Genomic DNA, 24,605 nt, shown 5'->3' on the forward strand with positions numbered 1-24,605 from the left:
CAGCCATCAAACTCCAGCTGGCTAGCTTACAGCAAGCTTTAACTTCTAGTTCCTCCCAAACCCGGATCCGGGAGCACCCCCCACCAGTAAAAAAGCTGACTAGCATAGCCTAGCATAGCGTCACAAGTAAATACTAGCATCTAAATATCATTAAATCACAAGTCCAAGACACCAGATGAAAGATACACTTCTTGTGAATCTAGCCACCATTTCTGATTTTTTAAATGTTTTACAGGGAAGACACAATATGTAAATCTATTAGCTAACCACGTTAGCAAAAGACACCATTTTTCTTACTCCACCATTTTTTCACTCCATCAGTAGCTATCACCAATTCGACCAAATAAAGAAATAAATAGCCACTAACCAAGAAAAAACTTCATCAGATGACAGTCTGATAACATATTTATTGTATAGCATATGTTTTGTTAGAAAAATGTGCATATTTCAGGTATAAATCATAGTTTACCATTGCAGCCACCATCACAACTCGACTAGAATAACTACAGAGAGCAACGTGTATTACCTAATTACTCATCATAAAACATTTCTTAAAAATACACAGCGTACAGCAATTGAAAGACACAGATCTTGTGAATCCAGACAATATTTCAGATTTTCTAAGTGTTTTACAGCGAAAACACAATATATCGTTATATTAGCATACCACATGTGCAAACATTACCCCAGCATTGATTCAAGGCAAAAAGAGCGATAACGTTATCACCACCAAAATATATTAATTTTTTCACTAACCTTCTCAGAATTCTTCAGATGACACTCCTGTAACATCATATTACAACATACATATAGAGTTTGTTCGAAAATGTGCATATTTAGCCACAAAAATCGTGGTTATACAATGAGAAAAGTAGCCAAGCTGGTCAGAAAATGTCGGGCGCCATCTTGGAAAGACACCTAGTCTAATCAATAAATAATCATAAACTTGACTAAAAAATACAGGGTGGACAGCAATTGAAAGACAAATTAGTTCTTAATGCAATCGCTGAATTACATTTTAAAAATTAACCTTACTGCGCAATACAAGGTGCGCTAAAGCGAAGCTACCCAAAAATTAATGGCCGCTTATGCATTTAACATTTTTCAACAGAACAACGATTTATCAGCATAAATAGTTCTTACTTTTAGATGAACTCGCATCAGAATCTTGGGAAAGGTGTCCGTTGTCCAGAACAATCTTCTTTTGGTCGAAAGATGTCCTCTTGTCCTGTCGAAATGGCCACTAACGTTCGGCATGTACCGGAAAAGTGTCCAACTCTTGAAAGTGCGTCACAAAGAAATGCCAGAAAATCGCAATAAACTGCTATAAACTGCTATAAGTCGGTTTAAATTAACTACCTTATGATGTCTTTAACACCTATAACGAATAAAAACATGACCGGGGATATAGAACTTGCTAAACCAAAGCTTGGAAGGAGGCCAGTCCGACGTCCATCGTGCGTCAAGCGCAGGGCAGAAAAGAAAGGTACTTCCGCAATTTGGGCTTATATAAAGTCCCAGATTGCGCAATCGACCCCATTCAAATTGTCACCACTTACTGACATCTAGAGGAAGGCGTAGGCAGTGTTTGTAGCCCCACAGCATTCACAGGGACTTATAAACTGACCTGGGAACAGAGGCCAAGATTTCTGAAATCTCACTCCCTGGCAGGAAAAGTGCTGTAGAATGAGTTCTGTTCCACCCACAGACATAATTCAAACGGTTTTAGAAACTAGAGATTGTTTTCTATCCAATAGTAATAATAATATGCATATTGTACGAGCAAGAATTGAGTACGAGGCAGTTTAATTTGGAAATGTAAAAAAAAAAATAGTGCTAACAGCTCCCCCTATTGTTAACTTGCAATGAAAACTATGTTCTGACAAAATTAGAAACGTATAATATATGAAACTGTAGCTAGATTCTTACCCGTATACATGGATGAAAGCTTCATAGCAGACTGCAACCCCTTTTATTAAATAAGATGTTCTGTGTCGTTTCTGTTTCGTTTGCCCTGCTTGTTTGACCTGTTGTGTTCCACTGATTTCAAAACCCGGTCAAATTTTTCCTTGACAACAACACTGTTGATCGCTGTTTCTTCCCTATCACTGTCATCAGAAGACTCTACAATGTCTTGTCAATATTTTTTCTAACCTAAATCAGGGATTTCGTCATCGTCTGACTCATTTTCAGAGTCAGAGAGAATCAACTTGGCACGATCGTCCTCCAGAAAGTAGTCCATCACAACTTTTTCCCACTGACCTTTGTCAATAGCGCCTGATAAATTCAGGGCAGCAATGTTATTGAGAGCAGTAGCAACATATTTGCAGTTCTCAATGGATAACGTTCTATCTTTCAAATAAACTGCAGTAGAAAGGATTATCTACGCATAACAAGCAGCTCATTTTATAGACACAAGATGCTACACCGCAGACCAATCTAAAACTCATCTCTCGGCATGTCCAGCACACTCATTATCTCAGCCAATCATGGCTAGAGGGAAAGTTCCTGACTTTTTCTTTGGATAAACCAACTAGGCTCGTAATTTAACAATTTTATTTGTATTTACAGATGGCATAAAAGTTTCATTAAGGCACATGAAAGTTCACATGTTCAAGAAGGCATTTCTGCCAATAAACGCATTTTGATAAAAAAATATGTTTACATTCAACCAGCTCTCCTGTGAAGTTGTGAGTTGCGACATACACCTAGTTTCCTGAATTGGGTCACAAATATGCTAGTAGGATGCCATTGTCATTTTGACTTAATGGTGTTGAGACCTACTTTGTTTTGGCAGTTGTTTAAAAAATATATATTTTTTAATTTTATTTCACCTTTATTTAACCAGGTAGGCTAGTTGAGAACAAGTTCTCATTTACAACTGCGACTTGGCCAAGATAAAGCAAAGCAGTGCGACACAAACAACACAGAGTGGAATAATCAAACATGGAATAAACAAACATACAGTCAATAACACAATAGGGGGGGAAAGTATATAAACAGTGTGTGCAAATGAGGTAAGATAAGGGAGGTAAAGGCAATAAATAGGCCAAAGTTGTTAAAATTTTGCGGGCTCAAGTGATGAATCATGTAATGCCGGTCAGACTATGCTCCGCCCATGCTAGTTATTTTATCAATATTGCACAGATGTTGAACAATGAAGAATTGTGGCAGAACTAATTTAACTCTCTCTGCTAGTTCTTCACTGGGCAGACGTGAGAGAGGATAGTGTTTATCATGTTCTTGATGATGGGAGGACATGGGTGGATATCGTGAGGGTGGTGATGGGCAAGGGTCATCTCCCAGGTGTCCACTAACAAGATATTCAGGCCCCTGAACATGGCCTTGAGTACCCCGTCCAACTGCACTGAGAACCAGTCACTGAAGATGAGGCTCTCCTGTAGGCTTTGGGCCCGGAGGTTGGCTGAGCGCACCACTACCACGGTCTTCGGAGCCCGGTCCAGAAGCCGCACCACCGCCCTTCGAATGTGGCGTAGTCGGCGAATGTAGGCCTGCACAGGGAAGGTGCTGAAATGAGCCCAAATGCTGATGACGACAATAGTGTCTGAGCCCCCGGCAAGGCCATCCAGCTCGTTAGCTACATAGCGCAGCTGACTGATGCTGATAGGGGTCCAGGAGATGGGGGGGACCATGGCTCCGGTACTTCAGCAGGATGTTATGGGTGATGTCCACTGCCATGAAGGGCCCTGCGCTCACAGGACTTTGAAGGTTGAACTCCCTCAGCTCTTTGACAGAGAGAGGGAGATAAATGTTGAGGGAGAGAGAGAGAGAGAGAATTTGAATACACCTGAGACATCTGAGTTTGAGATGTAATTGTATTGGCAAACAGCAGTCACCTGGCAAGAAGCTGGTGAGGAACTCGTAGTACTGTCTGACGGTGGAGTCTCCATACATGTATACCATCTTGCCCTTCAGACACTGAGTAATGGCAGAGGGGTCGTTAAACTGGTGCATCACGACACCACCCAGCCCCCGCCATGACCCTTGGAAGTAATACCCAGAGGCTGTGGTCCTGATAGGCGCTGCCTTTTCACTGTTGCTTTCCACCTCTTGTTTGTCTGAAATACAAGAGGAGGCATGAGGCACCAGCTACCACCACTTTACAGAAACTCAGATTTTCTTCACACTACAAAACTCCTACCTTTTTTCTTAGGTAGCACAGTGACACTGTCATACGCCTTAGCATGAATACGTGTTTTGAGGTTTACACCACTAAAAAAGATAGAGAATCATTTTACATTTGATAGCAAGTAATAACATTCCCCAGAACCATACTCTGTAATTTCTATATGACAAAAGGCAAATATGCTGCATATGTCCAAGGTAAAACTTCCATTTATTCCCAAAACCACTCTTTTTTTACCCCGCACTTACCTTTGGAAAAGCAGTGCTTCTTTCTTGGTTATCAGATCTTTCTGGTAGCCTGCCTTGAAGTGGTTGATCCGTGTATCACAGCTCAGCAGCAGCTTGGGCTTGTAGCAGTACCAGGGTTCACCTGTGTGGGGATCTGTGTAATTGCACAGCGGCTGCTGGTTAGTTGGCAGGCACAGGTTACACATGGTGGTCTCAGACAGTAATCCAGAGCGAAACAGGCTCTTGTAAAGCACCCTGTCGGGGTGTTCCTCACGTAAGCGCCGTAGAACAGGAACTGCCTCACTAGGATGGACCAATGTCACGTCCACCCATACAGACCCCTCCCACAGTAATGGAAAAATGGCAGAGTAAGTCCCATTCCCGTGGTCCAATACATGTCCTGCAACACCTGCCTCCAGCTCTGGGGAGTGCAGCCGGGCCAGCAAGAAGTCCCCGCCATGGCTCTTGGGAAGTCCCTGAAAATCTTTCATAATGACCAGAGCCTCCAGCTGGTCCCCCACGTGCCACTCTCTCCTACCCCCTGCAGGGAGGATTGCAAACTGGCTGTGTGCAGGGTCACTGGTCTGGTTCAGGGGTGAAGACGTGGACCATGGCTGAGGCTCTGGCCAGGCGATGGACTCCAGGAGGTAACGCTCCTCCAGAGCCTCCTCAGGTGAGGGATTTGTACCCAAGTGGCTACAGAAGCGTCGCTCGCGGTCCAGGGGAGGAGGGCCCTCTGAGTGGATCCTGTGTGGGTCCAATTTCCGCTGTGGAGGAGAATAGAGGTCACTAAGGGGGAACGGGTGGTAAGCAATGGAGGCTGCTGAGGGGATGACGGCTCATAATAATGGCTGGAATGGAGCAAATGGAATGGCATCAAACACATCAAAGATGTGGTTTCCATGTGGTTGATACCACTCCATTTATTCCATTCCAGTCATTATTATGAGCTGTCCTCCCCTCAGCAGCCTCCACTGGTGGTAGGCAAATGTAGGTAGATGGTAATGGGAGAAGAACACTTTCTCTCCTTACCTCCAGAATGTTGTTGTTGCGTAAAAAGAAGACAAGGCCTGCCAGGGTCAGCAGGAAGATGCATCTATATTTGGACCTGCGGTTCCACATGGCCCCAGTCGCCAGTCCCCCTGATATTGACATAAATAATCTGTTCATCTACTCTGTGTTTGCATAGCATGTGGCTGTTACACTCAAAATACAACAACATGATTTCTCCACTTGTGTCATGTTCCTGACCTGTTTTCTCTTGTTTTGTATGTGTTTAGTTGGTCAGGGCGTGAGTTGGGGTGGGCATTCTATGTTATGTGTTTCTATGTTGGTTTAAATGGGTTGCCTGATATGGTTCTCAATTAGAGGCAGATGTTTTACATTTCCTCTGATTGAGAACCATATTAAGGTAGGATGTTCTCACTGTTTGTTTGTGGGTGATTGTCTTCTGTGTCTGTGTATGTCGCACCACACGGGACTGTTTCGGTTGTCGTTCGTGTATGTAGTCTGTTCCTGTTCGTGCGTTCTTCGTGTCTATGTAAGTTCTCATGTTTAGGTCAGTCTACGTCGTTTTGTTATTTTGTATCATTCAAGTGTAGATCGTGTCAGTGTTCGTCTTGTCAATAAATTCATTATGTCAGAATACCTCGATGCGTATTGGTCCGATCCCTGCTTCTCCTCTTCAGACGAAGAGGAGGAGAGCAACCGTTACAGAATCACCCACCAACCAAGGATCAAGCAACGAGGGAGAAAGCAGCAACAACAAACGCAGGATTACAGGAATTGGGAGGAGATTCTGGACGGAAAGGGACTCTGGGCTCAGACAGGGGAATATCGCCGCTCTTTTGAAGAGAGGGAGGCAGCGAAAGCCCAGGAGCGGTGGTATGAGGAGGCAGCAAGGAGACGTGGCTGGAAAACCGAAAGGAAACCCCAAAAATTTCTTGGGGGGGGCGGCTAAAAGGGAGTGTGGCGAAGTCAGGTAGGTGTTACGCAGTAGAGCATATGGTGTCTCCTGTACGTGTGCATAGCCCGGTGCGGTACATACCAGCTCCTCGTATCGGCCGGGCTAGATTGAGTATTGAGCCAGGTGCCATGAAGCCGGCTCAACGCGTCTGGTCTCCAGTGCGTCTTCTCGGGCCGGCATACATGGCACCAGCCTTACGCATGGTGTCCCCGGTTCGCCTACATAGCCCGGTGCGGGTTATTCCACCTCCCCGCACTGGTCGGGCGACGGGGAGCATACAACCAGGTAAGGTTGGGCAGGCTCAGTGCTCAAGGGAGCCAGTACGCCTGCACGGTCCGGTATTTCCGGCGCCACTTTCCCGCCCCAGCCCAGTACCACCAGTGCCTACACCACGCAGCAGGCTTCCTGTGCGTCTCCAGAGCCCTGTTCCTCCTCCACGCACTAGCCCTGTGGTGCGTGTCTCCAGCCCATTACCACCAGTGCCTACACCACGCACCAAGCCTCCTGTGCGTCTCCAGAGTCCTGTACGCACTGTTCCTTCTCCCCGTACTCGCCCTGATGTGCGTGCTCTCAGCCCGGTATCACCAGTGCCGGTACCACGCACCAGGCCTATAGTACGCTTTGAGAGTCCAGTGTGCCCTGTTGCTGTTCCCCGCACTAGCCCTGAGATGCGTGTCCCCAGCCCGGTACCACCAGTGCCGGCACCACGCACTAGGCCTAATGTGCGTCTCCAGGGTCCAGTATGCCCTGTTCCTTCTCCCCGCACTAGCCCTGAGATGCGTGTCCCCAGCCCGGTACCACCAGTGCCGGCACCACGCACTAGGCCTAATGTGCGTCTCCAGGGTCCAGTATGCCCTGTTCCTTCTCCCCGCACTAGCCTGAAGGTGCGTGTCCTTAGCCCGGTACCTCCAGTTCCGGCACCACGCACCAGGCATACAGTGTGCCTCAGCCGGCCAGAGCTGCCAGTCTGCCAAGCACCGTCAGAGCTGCCCGTCTGCCAAGCACCGTCAGAGCTGCCCGTCTGCCAAGCACCGTCAGAGCTGCCCGTCTGCCAAGCACCGTCTGAGCTGCCCGTCTGCCAAGCACCGTCTGAGCTGCCCGTCTGCCAAGCACCGTCTGAGCTGCCCGTCTGCCAAGCACCGTCTGAGCTGCCCGTCTGCCAAGCACCGTCTGAGCTGCCCGTCTGCCAAGCACCGTCTGAGCTGCCCGTCTGCCAAGCACCGTCTGAGCTGCCCGTCTGTCCCGAGCCGCTAGAGCCGTCCGCCAGACAGGATCAGCCAGAGCCGTCCGCCAGACAGGATCAGCAAGAGCCGTCCGCCAGCCATGAGCAGCCAGAGCCGTCAGCGAGCCATGAGCAGCCAGAACCGTCAGCGAGCCATGAGCAGCCAGACAGGATCAGCGAGCCATGAGCAGCCAGAGCCGTCAGCGAGCCATGAGCAGCCAGACAGGATCAGCGGGCCATGAACAGCCAGAGCCGTCAGCGAGCCATGAGCAGCCAGAGCCGTCAGCGAGCCCTGAGCAGCTAGAGCCGTCAGCGAGCCATGAGCAGCCAGAGCCGTCAGCGAGCCATGAGCAGCCAGAGCCGTCAGCGAGCCATGAGCAGCCAGAGCCGTCAGCGAGCCATGAGCAGCCAGAGCCGTCAGCGAGCCATGAGCAGCCAGAGCCGTCAGCGAGCCATGAGCAGCCAGAGCCGTCAGCGAGCCATGAGCAGCCAGAGCCGTCAGCGAGCCATGAGCAGCCAGAGCCGTCAGCGAGCCATGAGCAGCCAGAGCCGTCAGCGAGCCATGAGCAGCCAGAGCCGTCAGCGAGCCGTCCCTCAGTCCGGAGCTGCCGTCCCTCAGTCCGGTGCTGCCCCTTATCCCGGTGCTGCCCCTTATCCCGCTGATGCCCCTTAATTTAGGTGGGTTTATTTGGAGGGTGGTCATTGGGAGGGGGCTACAAAAGCGGGGATTGACTATGGTGGGGTGGGAACCACGCCCAGAGCCTGAGCCGCCACCGTGGACAGATGCCCACCCAGACCCTCCCCTAGACTTTATGCTGGTGCGTCCGGAGTTCTCACCTTGAGGGGGGGGTTATGTCACGTTCCTGACCTGTTTTCTCTTGTTTTGTATGTGTTTAGTTGGTCAGGGCGTGAGTTGGGGTGGGCATTCTATGTTATGTGTTTCTATGTTGGTTTAAATGGGTTGCCTGATATGGTTCTCAATTAGAGGCAGATGTTTTACATTTCCTCTGATTGAGAACCATATTAAGGGTAGGATGTTCTCACAGTTTTTTATTTATTTTTATTATTATTATTTTATTTTTATTATATATATATATATTTATTTATTTTCTTTTCGAGGGGGTGGATCAGCTTAATATTGCGGAAAGAATGTTGCTTCCAATGTAATTGTCTGCATCATTTCCAATCCCCCATATTTTTGTTGGGTAAATATATATATCCATACACGCATGCATACATATACACATATATACATACACATACCTATATAGACATACATACTTTTTTAAAGAATATACCTTTATTATTATTCCCCGCAACCCTACCACCGATCCCCCAAATGGAGTAAACTAATAAACACTTCTGCTTTTACCTTCAATTTATACATCTTATACCCATCTTACAGACACAGTCCACTTTACAATAGTTCTCTCTTGTTTGTTCTTAGTCCTTCCTCTATTTCTGTTGTCCATCCAATTTTATTTCCACTTGTAACTGTGCTATTTCACAAAAGCTCCGCACCTATACACATTTCACAGATCCCGTATGCCCTACATTGTTTATCTTGTTATTAGTCCCACCCTTCAGTTCCACTCAACCCCTCCCATCTATCTTCCAACATCATCCATTTCGGATTTTTATTTGCCATATATTTTTCAACTGTGCTGTGATGCTTCACAAAAGACTTGAACCTTCCTATTCTCATAGCTTCTACAGATTGTAAATTAAAAAGAAACATTTTTGCTAAAATAATTATTATATTATTGATTGATTGACTATGGCTTTTCAAATCCCCCAGTATTGCTATCTGTAGCGTTAGTTCTAGGCAAATGTTGCAATTCTTCAGCCATTCCTGGACCTGTGACCAAAAACGAGCTACATATGGACAATACCAAAATAAATGATCTAATGACTCTGCCTCCTCACAACAGAATCTGCAGAGCTGGGAAGATTGTATACCCCATATATATAACATTCTATTAGTTGCAAGAATTTTGTACAGTAATTTAAATTGAAAAATTCGACGTTTTGAATCCGGCGTTGTTTTGCGTATCAATTCATAAACCATGTGCCATGGGATGGGTACATCGAAAATCTCTTCCCAACTATTTTGCAATTTATATGGCACAGCTGTCAGTTTTTTGGTCCTTAAATGAAATTGGTATATGTTTTTATTTATCACACTTTTCTTTAACCATTTATGTTCTATAATACAGGGCCGACATACAAGTTCCTTACTTTTTTCCCCTTCTACTTGCCTCTTCCATTTTTGTGGTAATGCTGCAATTAATTGGTTGTAATTTTGGGTAGAGCAGACATTTCCATATGTCTGTGTTAGCTGCATGTGTGACATAACTCCACCAGTCCTATTTATGATATCATTCACAAAAATTATACCTTTTTTAAACATTTCTTCGATAAATAGTTTTTTTTATCAATTACTATATTTGAATTTAACCACAATATTTGTTGTACTATTTGTTCTGTCCTTTCAGGTGGATTAAACTGAAATTGCAACCAACTTTCTAAGGCTTGTTTAAAAAATAAGGATATTTTGGAGATTATTTCCTTTTCAAACAACCGAAAGTGAGCAGGTGTAATCTGAATAAAGGGAAAAAGGCCCTTCTTGAACATAGGATGAGACATTCGTACCAATTTACTAGAGAACCAGTTTGGATTTAAGTATAACTTTTGTATGACTGATGCCTTTAGTGAGAGGTCTAATGCTTTAATACTTAATAATTTCTGCCCTCCGAATTCATGTTTGTTATATAAATAGGCCCTTTTAATTTTATCTGGCTTGCCGTTCCAAATAAAATTGAATCTTTTTTGTTCATATAATTTAAAAAGCAGGTCACTAGGTGTAGGCAAAACCATAAGCAAATAGGTAAACTGTGATATGACTAAAGAGTTAATCAGGGTGATTTTTCCACAAATAGACCGATATTTTCCTTTCCATGGTAGCAAGATCTTATCTATTTTTGCTAACTTTCTATAAAAATTTATTGGAGTGAGATCATTTCTTTCTTTTGGGATTTTTATACCGAGTATGTCCACATCTCCGTCAGACCATTTAATTGGTAAACTACATGGCAATATAAAATGTGTATTTTTTAGTGATCCAATACGTAATATGGTACATTTATCATAATTTGGTTTTAATCCAGAGAGGATAGCAAAGGTATCTAGATCCTCTATGAGGCCCTGGAGAGACTCTAGTTGTGGTTTTAAAAGAAAACATGAATCATCAGCGTACAATGACACCTTAGTTTTTAAGCCACGGATTTCTAATCCCTTAATATTAATATTTGATCTAATTTTAACAGCTAACATTTCGATGGCAATAATAAATAGATATGCCGATAGTGGACAACCTTGTTTTACTCCTCTAGATAGTTTAAAACTTTCTGAGATGTAGCCATTATTTATTATTTTACACCTAGGGTTACTATACATAACTTTAACCCATTTTATTAGAGATTCCCCAAAATTGAAATATTCTAGGCATTTATATATAAACTCCAGTCGTACTTTATCAAAAGCCTTTTCAAAATCAGCTATGAAAACCAGGCCTGGTGTCCCTGATATTTCATAGTGTTCTATTGTTTCCAGTACTTGCCTTATATTATCTCCAATGTATCGTCCATGTAAAAAACCTGTCTGATTAGGATGAATAATATCTGACAAAACTTTTTTTATTCTATGCGCCAAGCATTTTGCTAGGATTTTTGCATCACAACACTGAAGTGTAAGAGGTCTCCAATTTTTTAATTGGACTGGATCTTTATATATACCACTTGGGTCCTGTTTCAGTAATAACGATATCAGACCTTCTTGTTGCGTGTCTGATAATCTACCATTTATATAGGAGTGGTTAAAACAAGCTAATAATGGTCCTTTGAGTATATCAACAAAAAGTTTTGTATACTTCCACTGGTATGCCATCCAGCCCTGGAGTTTTCCCATCCTTAAAGGCCCCAATTGCATCAAGCAGTTCCTCCTCTGTAATTTGGCCTTCACATGAGTCTTTCTGTACAGATGTTAATTTGACATTATTAATAGGAAAAAAATCCATACAATTAGTTTCAGTTAGTGGAGATGGAGGAGCCTGAAACGAAAACATATTCTTAAAGTACTTTACTTCCTCTTTCAAAATATCATTTGGTGAATCATGCGTGACTCCATCATTTGTAACAAGTTTTAATACATTTTTTTTAGTAGCATTTCTATATTGAAGATTGAAAAAGAATTTGGTGCATTTTTCCCCATATTCCATCCAGTTCGCTTTATTTTTATAATATATTACACTGGATCTTTCTTGAATAAGTTCCTCCATTTCTTTTTGTTTTTCCTCTAACTTATTCTGTGCCTCTATGGTACCGTTTTTATTGCTATCTAACTGTACTGTTAGTCCTTCAATTTCCTTTGTTAATATGGACTCTTTTGATCTAAATTGCTTTTGTTTTATAGATGAGTACTGAATTGCATGGCCTCTAAAGGCACACTTAAAAGTGTCCCATACAATAAGGGGATCTGCTGTACCTATGTTATGTCTGAAAAAGTCAGTTATAAAATCTTCTGTCCTAGTTCTAAACAATTTATCATCTAGTAGACTTTGATTAAATTTCCAATATCCTCGCCCACGTGGAAATTCTGTAAGAGAAATATATATGCCAATTATGTGATGATCCGACCGCATTCTGTCCCCTATCAACACTTTTTTAACTTTTGGTGCCAGAGAGAATGGTATAAGAAAGTAGTCAAGACGACTAGCTTGATTCAGCCTCCGCCATGTATATCTCACTAAATCAGGGTATTTAAGTCTCCATATATCCACTAATTCCAATATATCCATGACATTCATGATTTCCTTAAGTGCCTGAGGGTGATAGTTTGTAGTGAGATTTCCTTTCCGGTCTATAGAGGTATTTAAGACCGTATTAAAATCTCCCACTATAATAATAGAGTCTAGTGTTGCTTGTAGAGTTGATAAATTCTTATATATATTTTCAAAGAAGCTTGGATCATCATTATTCGGACCGTATAGGTTAACAAGCCATATTTGTTTATTGTCCAACAACATATTTAAAATAATCCATCTACCTTGAGGATCTGTTTGGACAATTTGCACATTTGGATCAAAATTATTGTTAATTAAGACCATCACCCCTTTTGAATTTCTTTGCCCATGGGAGAAATATATTTTGCCCCCCCAGTTCTTTTTCCACAAAACTTCATCTAAAACTGTTGAATGGGTTTCCTGTAAACAATAGATATTATAATCCTTCTCTTTTAGCCAGGTAAATACTGATGATCGTCTTTTCTTATTATCTGCTAAGCCATTACAATTGTAACTGGCTATACTTATTTCACCACTTACCATAATGAGACACACCTTTCATTCTTTTAATCAGAATATATTTTTGTAAACGTACTATTAAAAAGTAACATAATGATTGAGTGTCTATATAGTTGTACCATGATATTTGCATTTCTACTAACTAAACCTCCAATTGGTCCCTACTATTCCACCCTCTAAAAGCCCTTTTTTTTATTTATTTATTTAACCTTTATTTAACCAGGTAGGCAAATTGAGAACACGTTCTCATTTACAATTGCGACCTGGCCAAGATAAAGCAAAGCAGTTCGACACATACAACAACACATAGTTACACATGGAGTAAAACAAACATATAGTCAATAATACAGTGAAAAAAAAATAAGTCTATATACAATGTGAGCAAGTGAGGTGAGATAAGGGAGGTGAAGGCAAACAAATATATGTATAAATAAATAAAAATATAAAAGGCCATGGAGGCGAAGTGAGTACAACACAGCAAGTAAAATAAAAACTAAAAAAACAATGGAATGGTTGGTTTGCAGTGGAAGAAAGTGCAAAGTAGAGACAGAAATAATGGGGTGCAAAGGAGCAAAATAAATTAATAAATAAATACAGTAGGTAAAGAGGTAGTTGTTTGGGCTAAATTGTAGATGGGTTATATACAGGTGCAGTAATCTATGAGCTGCTCTGACAGCTGGTGCTTAAAGCTAGTGAGGGAGATAGGTGTTTCCAGTTTCAGAGATTTTTGTAGTTCGTTCCAGTCATTGGCAGCAGAGAACTGGAAGGAGAGGCGTCCAAAGGAAGAATTGGTTTTGGGGGTGACTAGAGAGATATACCTGCTGGAGCGCGTGCTACAGGTAGGTGCTGCTATGGTGACCAGCGAGCTGAGATAAGGGGGGACTTTACCTAGCAGGGTCTTGTAGATGACCTGGAACCAGTGGGTTTGGCGACGAGTATGAAGCGAGGGCCAGCCAACGAGAGTGTACAGGTCGCAGTGGTGGGTAGTATATGGGGCTTTGGTGACAAAACGGATGGCACTGTGATAGACTGCATCCAATTTATTGAGTAGGGTTTTGGAGGCTATTTTGTAAATGACATCACCGAAGTCGAGGATTGGTAGGATGGTCAGTTTTACAAGGGTATGTTTGGCAGCATGAGTAAAGGATGCTTTGTTGCGGAATAGGAAGCCAATTCTAGATTTGACTTTGGATTGGAGATGTTTGATGTGAGTCTGGAAGGAGAGTTTACAGTCTAACCAGACACCTAGGTATTTGTAGGTGTCCACATATTCTAAGTCAGAGCCGTCCAAAGTAGTGATGTTGGACAGGCGGGCAGGAGCAGGCAGCGATCGGTTGAAGAGCATGCATTTGGTTTTACTTGTATTTAAGAGCAGTTGGAGGCCACGGAAGGAGAGTTGTATGGCATTGAAGCTCGCCTGGAGGGTTGTTAACACAGTGTCAAAAGAAGGGCCAGAAGTATACAGAATAGTGTCGTCTGCGTAGAGGTGGATCAGAGAATCACCAGCAGCAAGAGCGACATCATTGATGTAAACAGAGAAGAGAGTCGGTCCAAGAATTGAACCCTGTGGCACCCCCATAGAGACTGCCAGAGGCCCGGACAACAGACCCTCCGATTTGACACACTGAACTCGATCAGAGAAGTAGTTGGTGAACCAGGCGAGGCAATCATTAGAGAAACCAAGGCTGTCGAGTCTGCCAATGAGGATGTGGTGATTGACAGAGTCAAAGGCCTTGGCCAGATCAATGAATACGGCTGCACAGTATTGTTTCCTATCGATGGCGGTTACGATATCGTTTATGACCTTGAGCGTGGCTGAGGTGCACCCATGACCAGCTCTGAAACCAGATTGCATTGCGGAGAAGGTGTGGTGGGATTCGAAATGGTCGGTAATCTGTTTGTTGACTTGGCTTTCGAAGACCTTAGAAAGGCAGGGTAGGATAGATATAGGTCTGTAGCAGTTAGGGTCAAGGGTGTCCCCCCCTTTGAAGAGGGGGATAACCGCAGCTGCATTCCAATCTTTGGGGATCTCAGACGACACGAAAGAGAGGTTGAAGAGGCTAGTAATAGGGGTGGCAACAATTTCAGCAGATAGTTTTAGAAAGAAAGGGTCCAGATTATCTAGCCCGGCTGATTTGTAAGGGTCCAGATTTTGCAGCTCATTTAGAACATCAGCTGACTGTATTTGGGAGAAAGAGAAATGGGGAAGGCTTGGGCGAGTAGCAGAGGGGAGGGCAGTGCTGTTGTCCGGGGTGGGGGTAGCCAGGTGGAAAGCATGGCCAGCCGTAGAAAAATGCTTATTGAAATTCTCAATTATAGTGGATTTGTCGGTGGTGACAGTGTTTCCTATCTTCAGAGCGGTTGGAAGCTGGGAGGAGGTGTTCTTATTCTCCATGGACTTTACGGTGTCCCAGAACTTTTTTGAATTTGTGTTGCAGGAAGCAAATTTCTGCTTGAAATAGCTAGCCTTGGCTGTTCTAACTGCCTGTGTATATTGGTTTCTGGCTTCCCTGAAAAGTTGCATATCACGGGGGCTGTTCGATGCTAATGCAGAACGCCATAGGATGTTTTTCTGTTGGTTAAGGGCAGTCAGGTCAGGAGAGAACCAAGGGCTATATCTGTTCCTGGTTCTAAATTTCTTGAATGGGGCATGCTTATTCAAGATGGTGAGGAAGGCATTTTTAAAAAATGACCAGGCATCCTCTACTGACGGGATGAGATCAATATCCTTCCAGGATACCCCGGCCAGGTCGATTAGAAAGGCCTGCTCGCTGAAGTGTTTCAGGGAGCGTTTGACAGTGATGAGTGGAGGTCGTTTGACCGCTGACCCATTACGGATGCAGGCAATGAGGCAGTGATCGCTGAGATCTTGGTTGAAAACAGCAGAGGTGTATTTGGAGGGCAAGTTTGTTAGGATGATATCTATGAGGGTACCCGTGTTTACGGAATTGGGGTGGTACCTGGTAGGTTCATTTATAATTTGTGTGAGATTGAGGGCATCAAGCTTAGATTGTAGGGTGGCTGGGGTGTTGAGCATGTTCAAATTTAGGTCGCCTAGCAGCACGAGCTCTGAAGATAGATGGGGGGCAATCAGTTCACATATAGTGTCCAGAGCACAGCTGGGGGCAGAGGGTGGTCTATAGCAGGCGGCAACGGTGAGAGACTTGTTTTTAGAGAGGTGGATTTTTAAAAGTAGAAGTTCAAATTGTTTGGGAACAGACCTGGATAGTATAACAGAACTCTGCAGGCAGTCTTTGCAGTAGATTGCAACACCGCCCCCTTTGGCCGTTCTATCTTGTCTGAAAATCTTGTAATTGGGGATGAAAATGTCTGAATTTTTGGTGGTCTTTCTAAGCCAGGATTCAGACACGGCTAAAACATCCGGGTTGGCAGAGTGTGCTAAAGCAGTGAACAAAACAAACTTAGGGAGGAGGCTTCTAATGTTAACATGCATGAAGCCAAGGCTATTACGGTTACAGAAGTCATCAAAAGAGAGCGCCTGGGGAATAGGAGTGGAGCCAGGTACTGCAGGGCCTGGATTCACCTCTACATCACCAGAGGAACAGAGGAGGAGTAGGATAAGGGTACGGCTAAAAGCTATGAGAATTGGTCGCCTAGAGCTACTAGAGCAGAGAGTAAAAGGAGGTTTCTGGGGGCGATAAAATAGTTTAAAGGAATAATGTACAGACAAAGGTATGGTGGGATGTGAATACAGTGGAGGTAAACCTAGGTATTGAGTGATGATGAGAGAGATATTGTCTCTAGAAACATCATTGAAACCAGGTGATGTCATCGCATATGTGGGTGGTGGAACTGAGAGGTTGGATATGGTATAGAGAGCAGGGCTAGAGTCTCTACAGTGAAATAAGCCAATAAACACTAACCAGAACAGCAATGGACAAGGCATATTTACATTAAGGAGAGGCATGCTAATCGAGTGATCAATAAGGGTCCAGTGAGTAGAGGTTGGTTGGGGTCGTGGCGATCCAGACAGCTGGCCGGGTATATGGCTATCGGTAGCAGCATAGGATGGAGGTCTGTTTGTAGATACCTCGTGCGTTTCCGTCGGTAGGTTAGTGGGGTTCCGTGTGGTGGGGTTCCGTGTGGTAGAGGGGATCAATCCAAATTGGCAAAATAGATATAGTGACCCAAGGAAAAAATAAAATAAATAAATAATAATAATAATAATAGTTGTCCAATATACTTGTTCAAATAGCAGCCGATAAGACAGCTAACGATTAGCGGGCCTCAGATGAGCGCTCAGGTAACGTCGGGACGGAGGTGCCAGTTGGATAAATCCCTCGGGCAGATAACGTCGGCAGTCAGTCGCGGCAGTCAGTCGTGAAGGCCCGGTGGGGTTCCGTATCTGCAGCAGCAACAAAAGAAACGGGTCCGGATGGTGATGGAACTCCTCAGCTGGCTAGCTCCAGAATGATTAGAGTTTGCTCCGGGGTCGACGTAAGCCAATAGTCACACGGTTTGCAGCTAGCTAGCTGCGAAATCAAGGTACAAGTGTCCAGAGCCTGCGGCTGGAATCCGGGGAAACTGAGAGAAAAAAAAAAAAGAGTCCCGGAATGCTCCGGTCCGAGTCGCGTTGCACAAAAGTGCCGGTAGATTATCGAGCTAAAGGAATAGCTGATGACCACTAAACGTGGGCAGCTGAAACACCAACGCTAGCCAGCAAACCGGCTAATTTCGGGGCAGCTACAGATTAGCTTCTGGCTAGCTATCGGAGTAGCTTCTGGTTAAGCTTTCAGGCTAGCTTCTGAATTAGCCCCTGGCTAGCTTCCACGATGGATTTTCAGATTGAGGTAAGTAATACTTTTTGTAATTGGTGAAGCGGGTTGCAGGAAAGCTTTTGCAGGAAAGCTTTTGTAGTTGAGTTCTTGGATAATAAAATAGATAAAAGATATGCGAAGAAAGGTGTAAATATATATATATACAGGACACGAACAATACGGAACAGAAAAAGACGTCTGAACTGCTAAGCCACCTTGGATTCGACCCTCCTCATCCCGAGTTGGGTTGTCATCCCAATGCCCGGCAGACCACCCTCGACCCCCTGTATCCCATAGCCCTGAACCGACTGGGATCCATTCTTTGAAAAGAGCATACAGTGCCATTTACCGAATTGAAGTAGATCAATTGCCATATGCATTTCCATTGCCCTCACCTCGATTTGTATTATATATAGCTGTGGATCATCCTCTATTGTCCCTTAACATCTTTTACTTCTTCCTTCGCAACAGTTGTGGGATACACACATACACCCACACACACTCAGCCCTTACCCCCACACAACCATAAGCTCACTTTCTCAACAATTGCACCATCCCAAAGCCCAACTCAAGATGGGTCATGATTTACAAATGCTATTGCAGTTGCAGCTGCATGAGAAGGCCTGCAAGACCGCGCAAAAATGAGCAAAAATTGAGAGATTTATTTACCATTGTCACATCCTAGATAATGGTGGTCAAATGTACACCTTATTCCTGAAACACCCACAATACGGCCACCCGTCATGACCATGTCCCCACGCATCTCCATGCAGTCCGACTTTGATTTTGTGCCGCCAGGGCCACAATAATATACCCCCTCTCTGAATGTCCGAGTGTGACCCCCTCCCCATGGGTTACTGCAGCTAGTGTTGCCAGCACTGCCACTGCCTGGGTGGGGGCACCCCACCGGAATCCCCACCGGCTAGGTACAAGGTCGTCAAGGTTCTCATTAGCAGCTTTGAGAATTTCCTTGTATATTATGCTCTCCCTTTAGGGGGCTTTGGCTTTGCAGGACCAACCCTGCCAAGCAGGCTCAGAATCTTGAGGGGGCAGTGCTGCTCTTGGTCTCTGACCTCATTTTAGCTGCATACAGACCGCTTACAGCGAGCACATAAAACAGTTAGGGACTTCTCCTTAGTATCTGGGTCATTCAGGTGGGTGTCTAGGGTATAGGGCCATGGACCGTACCATTAAAATAGGATAATAAATAATTAGATATAATTTATAAAAAAATAAATTAAAAAAATGTAGTTCTCCATGATAGGACAATAAATAAATAAGACGTATAATTCATTATAAAAGTATATCCATCATCTGAACAACATTGAAAGCCCTCTCATACCCGGCTCACAGCAGTACATTGGCTCTGGGATATGCAACCATTTCATTACTCACTCACTCAACTTTCCAAACATAACAAATAAAATAAAAAAATAAACACAAACCATACCATCCACACATACTGTGCCTTCTGTTTACTTAGTTTTTATCTTCACTATGTAAAAATAGTGCTTGTGTGTTCAATTAGTTATATGTGAAGATTTATAGAAAAGCTATATTTTTTGTTGTATTGTTACAATCAGTAACCGGGCTTGAATTGTGTTTATTTTCCTCGTCTATGAGAACTTTGTAATTTTTAAAATAACCATGGAGAGTCTTTGTGTCTCTGAACAACTGGTTATCAATATATAGTTTATCAACGACGAGAGCTACTCGTTTCGCTTTTAATCTATTTTCTTTGAAAATTGGATACAGAACTTTGCGCCGTTCTGCAATTTCCTTCAGAAACTGATCATTCATGCCAATTTTGGTCCCAGCAAGTCTTTTACCCTGGCTTTTAACCATTATTTTATCTTTAAATGAAGCAAATTTGGCAACGATTGGGCGTTCGTACCTCTGCCCTCTCTGTCCGAAGCGGTGAACACGTTCAAGTTGGATTTTGTCGATAACTTCGCGTGGAATCTGAAGCGCTGTAAGGAGGAACTCTCTAACTATAGATTCAGGAACTTCTCCTTCTTTTTCTTGGATACCTGTAAGTACCAAATTCTCTCTCATGGATCTAGTTTGTATGTCCAGTAAGGCTTCCTTCAGAACGGTGTTCTCCTTTTTAATTCCATTCATTTCGGTTTCAATCTTATTGACTGTCCCTTTTAGCTTGTGTGTTTCCTTCTCCAATGTCGCAGCTTTTTCATCACTCATCTCTAGGCTTGCCTTCAACTCTTTTATATCCTTACTAAGTAATTCAAGTATACCCAGTTTGTCATTGATTGATTTTAACAGATCGGTTTCGACCTTTACCATTCCCGGTGGTGAGAATATTAAATCATTAGTGTCTGTAGAAGAGTCACGTTTTCGTTTTGTAATCGGTTCCCCTGTCTTACTCTCCGTCATGTTTGGTTGTTGCCTGTTTTCGTAATATTTGTCGATAAATGTCTCTAGTTTTAGGATTTGTTTTGTGTTATTGTCCAGATTGAAGGTTATCACTCACCAGATTATGTAGTGCTAATATTTTAGTCTAATTTAGCAGATAATTCGAATATTATGTTTTATCTTGAGGTGCTCTACATAAATCCCTTCAGCCCGCCATTACCCTTACATTACCTTTACGTCATTTGTGTAAGTATTCTTTGTTCTCACTGTTTGTTTGTGGGTGATTGTCTTCCGTGTCTGTGTATGTCGCACCACACGGGACTGTTTCGGTTGTCGTTCGTGTATGTAGTCTGTTCCTGTTCGTGCGTTCTTCGTGTCTATGGAAGTTCTCATGTTTAGGTCAGTCTACGTCGTTTTGTTATTTTGTATCATTCAAGTGTAGATCGTGTCAGTGTTCGTCTTGTCAATAAATTCATTATGTCAGAATACCTCGATGCGTATTGGTCCGATCCCTGCTTCTCCTCTTCAGACGAAGAGGAGGAGAGCAACCGTTACAACTTGGCTGTATTTGATTTCCTAAAACAGGGTGTGCATTTATCAGACCTAGACAAGAACCCCAAAAAATCCTGTTGACCTGGCCGAGGCACACCAGATTAAGAATGTCACATTTTCCCATGTGACTGTTGCTTTAACCCTTTCAGAAGTGAGCCGGTTGTAAAACTTTGACCCATAACCGTAACAGCCTTTGTGCAACAGTAACCACTTCAAAAATTACATTTATAGAGTAAAGGGTCTGAATACTTATGGTAATGTAATTCTTTATTTATATAAATTAGCAGGTTTTGCTTTGTCATTATGGGGTATTGTGTGTAGATTAATGAGCAAAGAAAACGATTTAATGCATTTTGGAATAAGGCTGTAACATAACAAAATGAGGAAAAAGTCAAGCAGTCTGAATACTTTCCCGAAGGCACTGTACATTCTACAGACCCTACTGAGTATTCCCTACAATACTTTTACTGCTGCACCCAGAATAGTTATTGCTCTAAGTCAATATGTATTCCATCACAGGAGGTTGGTGGCACCTTAATTGGGGAGAACAGGCTCATGGTAAGGACAGGAGCGGGATCAGTGGAATGGTATCAAATACATCAAACAAATGTTTTCCAGGTGGTTGATGCCATTACATTTGCTCTGTTATGGCCATTATTATGAGCTGTTCCATATACATTCCATATACAGTGTTTCGCATTGGGGGCATTTATTTCAACTTGGAACATGTTTTAAAACACAAAGTTAATATAAATGTCACTTAAATATGAACAAATGTGAATCATTGTTAATGTTTAGACAATAATTTCTCATATACTGTATTATGAATGGTTATTTACAATTTTCTACTATTATGTGGGGGACTTTTATTTTGAAAATCTCTGAAATTCCATGACCCGAAGTAGTTTTTAGTGGCTGAGGAGTTGCTGTATCAGAACTCAGGATAAGACCCAGATGCAGACAGCTAGAGTCACAGATGTTTATAGACCCAAACAGGGGGCAAGCAAATAAGGTACAGAACAGCAGGCAGGCTTGGGGTCAGGACAGGCAGAGGTTCGTAAATGGGTCAGAGTCAGGCAGGTACAGAAGGGCAGGCTGGCTCGGGGTAAGGGCAGGCAGAATGGTCAGAACCGGAGAAACAATGAAACAGAACTTGAGAAAGCAGTGAGACGGGAAAACACGCTGGTAAGACCTGACAAGACGAACTGGTAACAGACAAACAGAGAACACAGGTAGAAATACACTGGGGATAAGAAGGAAGATGGGCGACACCTGGAGGGGGGTGGAGACAAGCACAAAGACAGGTGAAACAGATCAGGGTGTGATACGCTGATCATGTGATGTGTTTGCTATTCAAAAGCACCACTTGTACTTACTCTGGACAGTGAAAAACAAGTAAATTGACCTTTATTTATTGTAATTTAAATGAGTTTTTAGTAGTTAAGTGTTGAGTTAGATTACATACTGTCAATCATTATTTATAATCATTTTGCTGGCTACTGTAGCAGGCTCAGCTAAATACAAATCCCCCTAGATACAGCTATGTCTCACAGTCATGTCATGATATTTGTAAATTAAAGAGGAATATAATCATACGAATTGAATGGGGTTTCCCATCTTCCCATTAAGAGTTTTTGGCGCAGCACAGAAATGCCATTATCCAGATGGTGTGACAAAGGCATTTCCTAACAGACCTGCTAACTTTCTTTGTTGTTACTTTAAGATTGGAACCAACATGCAGTACCTCCAGCAGACAGAACCATTCGTCCACCAGCTCAGGGACAAGCTACACTATTCACAGCCCTGTCTAATATTCAATGTAAAAATGTAGTACAAATAAAATAAAATAAAATGTATAGTTTTAACATGTCTTTAATGTTTATTTGTTTTAGCTGTTATTGATAATACCCTAAGTGTTAATACATTTGTGTTTACATCATTAAGCCTTTATGTATGTGTTATGAATGACCAGAGGTTAGTCCCCTCCTTTGGTGATTGGCATTTAGGCTGTGACAACGAAAAGGCAGCAGACAGACCTACAGTCTGTTTTAGAAGGAAAGTTTGGTAGGGTGACCTGATTTGTAACAATGAAAATAATTTAGCCAAACAGATTTTGAACCTGAAAGTGTACATTTGATTCTAGAAGGGGGACAATAAATGTAAAAATTATTTGGTTAGGATGTAGATTTTCTTACAAATTAACTTTATTTTGTTTGATCAGTTGAACAACTCTCCAGCGTAATTAGTTTGCACTACTGTTATTCCCCACACTTACGGTATTTTATTATTCCACTTCTGCACAATTTTGTCAGTGTCTGATATGCCTAATTGTGTCTTAGAAAATGAATTATATGAGGCTATGTATTTTTGCTGCCATTCGTGGACAGTTGGATAAGTCGTACAAATAAGCATTGGATATTAAATGCTCCAGGCCATTTTAGTATTGTGCACATCAATGTTCCCTCTAAGCTGCATCCCCGAGACTGCCACGCAGAAGAAATATCAGCCCACTCAGATAAGCACAAGATTAAACTTCACTTTACTTTCAAGAGTTGTCCCCCTTATTTATTTAACACTATCAATGGTTCCTTTTACTGTGGGAATTGTGATTGAATCAACACAATATTAGCCACTTTCAATGCAACACACCGAAACAAAACGACCTATGCAAGACTTAGTATGCAAAACTAACTATGCAAGAGATTTTGTTGTAGGCATAAGGCATCGGAGTAGGATTCTATTGCATTGACATGCAAGACTCAGCCCATACTCTGCACCGACCAGTGTGCCATAACCAATCAGAGCTGCAGTAGGCCTATATGCAAATAGACCATTGCCACATATGGATCTGTGCCATTCACTTTAAACTGGACTGTGTTTACAGCATGAGTGGTCGTGAGTAGACATGCTTGTTTGAGATCGAAGCGAGAGCTACATGTAGCTATGTGTGCGCATTTGTTCATATCCTTTGCTAGCTAGTGAGTTATTAGCCCAGTTCTAGATCATTTGTAGACAGGAATGGGGGAGTGATTGCTATCTACAAGAACACAGAACTTGTACATTTCTAGACATCTTTGAAAAGCGAGTCAGGTAAAGAGCTTTTTTTTCTTGAAGGGGTATTGTTGTTTATGTATTATGAGACAGGCTTTAATAAGCTAAGTAGCTAATAGGCAGAGGGTAGCATCATTTGTCTGATTATTTGTAATAATGGTGTGGGAATAATAATGCATTTTATTTTGTAAAGTGGTTTCTTGCATCAAACAACACAACACTATTTTCAGTCACCTCCATGTCTGAAGGACAAGTGGATAAACAGGTTAATGTCCAAGTCTCATGAAATGTAGGCCTACATTGAACACCACATATTGGCTGCTACTGTAGGCTGAATGATAGAACAGCTATTTCCATGTTAACATGTTATGGGATCCATTCTCCATTGTTTTTGGTAGGCCTACAATTATGATCAAATAGCCACAGTAGTCTACTTGACTACAGTCTGGAACTGGAACTTAAATCGAGTACATCTTCAGTGTTCACAGTTATAGCACAGAATTTGCAGAATGTTCAAGTTTGTGCTCATCAGACCTGAAATTTGCTCAGTGCAGAAAAATAATTCTAGGCAGAGATGGCAGAGGGAGACTCACAACTCATAAAAACATCACATATTTTGTCTATGTAGAGTAAAATGATCGAAAAAGAAAATTGCCTCTCCACTAATGCTGCAAAGCCTCAGATTGTCCAGGTATTAGCACCACTATCATTCCATAGCTCCTGGACATTCAGTGTTCAAACTCAAAATCACAAGGTCAAGCAGCAACCTACCAAGGATATATTGTAATGTGAACATGTGTCACGCCCTGACCTTAGTTATCTATGTTTTCTGTATTATTTTGGTCAGGTCAGGGTGTGACGAGGGTGGGTATGCTTGTTTGTCTTGTCTAGGGTTTTTGTATGTCTAGAGGTGTTTGTTAGTCTAGGCATATT

At 42.8% G+C, this 24,605-nt stretch overlaps 1 pseudogene; it reads right to left on the reverse strand.

Annotated features, from left to right (window-relative positions):
- Positions 1 to 2,547: 2,547 nt before the first annotated feature.
- On the reverse strand, positions 2,548 to 5,667 carry LOC139534566 (NXPE family member 3-like; annotated as a pseudogene).
- Positions 5,668 to 24,605: the final 18,938 nt, after the last annotated feature.

This window comes from Salvelinus alpinus, chromosome 11, assembly GCF_045679555.1.
Source record: "Salvelinus alpinus chromosome 11, SLU_Salpinus.1, whole genome shotgun sequence".
NCBI classification, from domain to species: domain Eukaryota; kingdom Metazoa; phylum Chordata; class Actinopteri; order Salmoniformes; family Salmonidae; genus Salvelinus; species Salvelinus alpinus.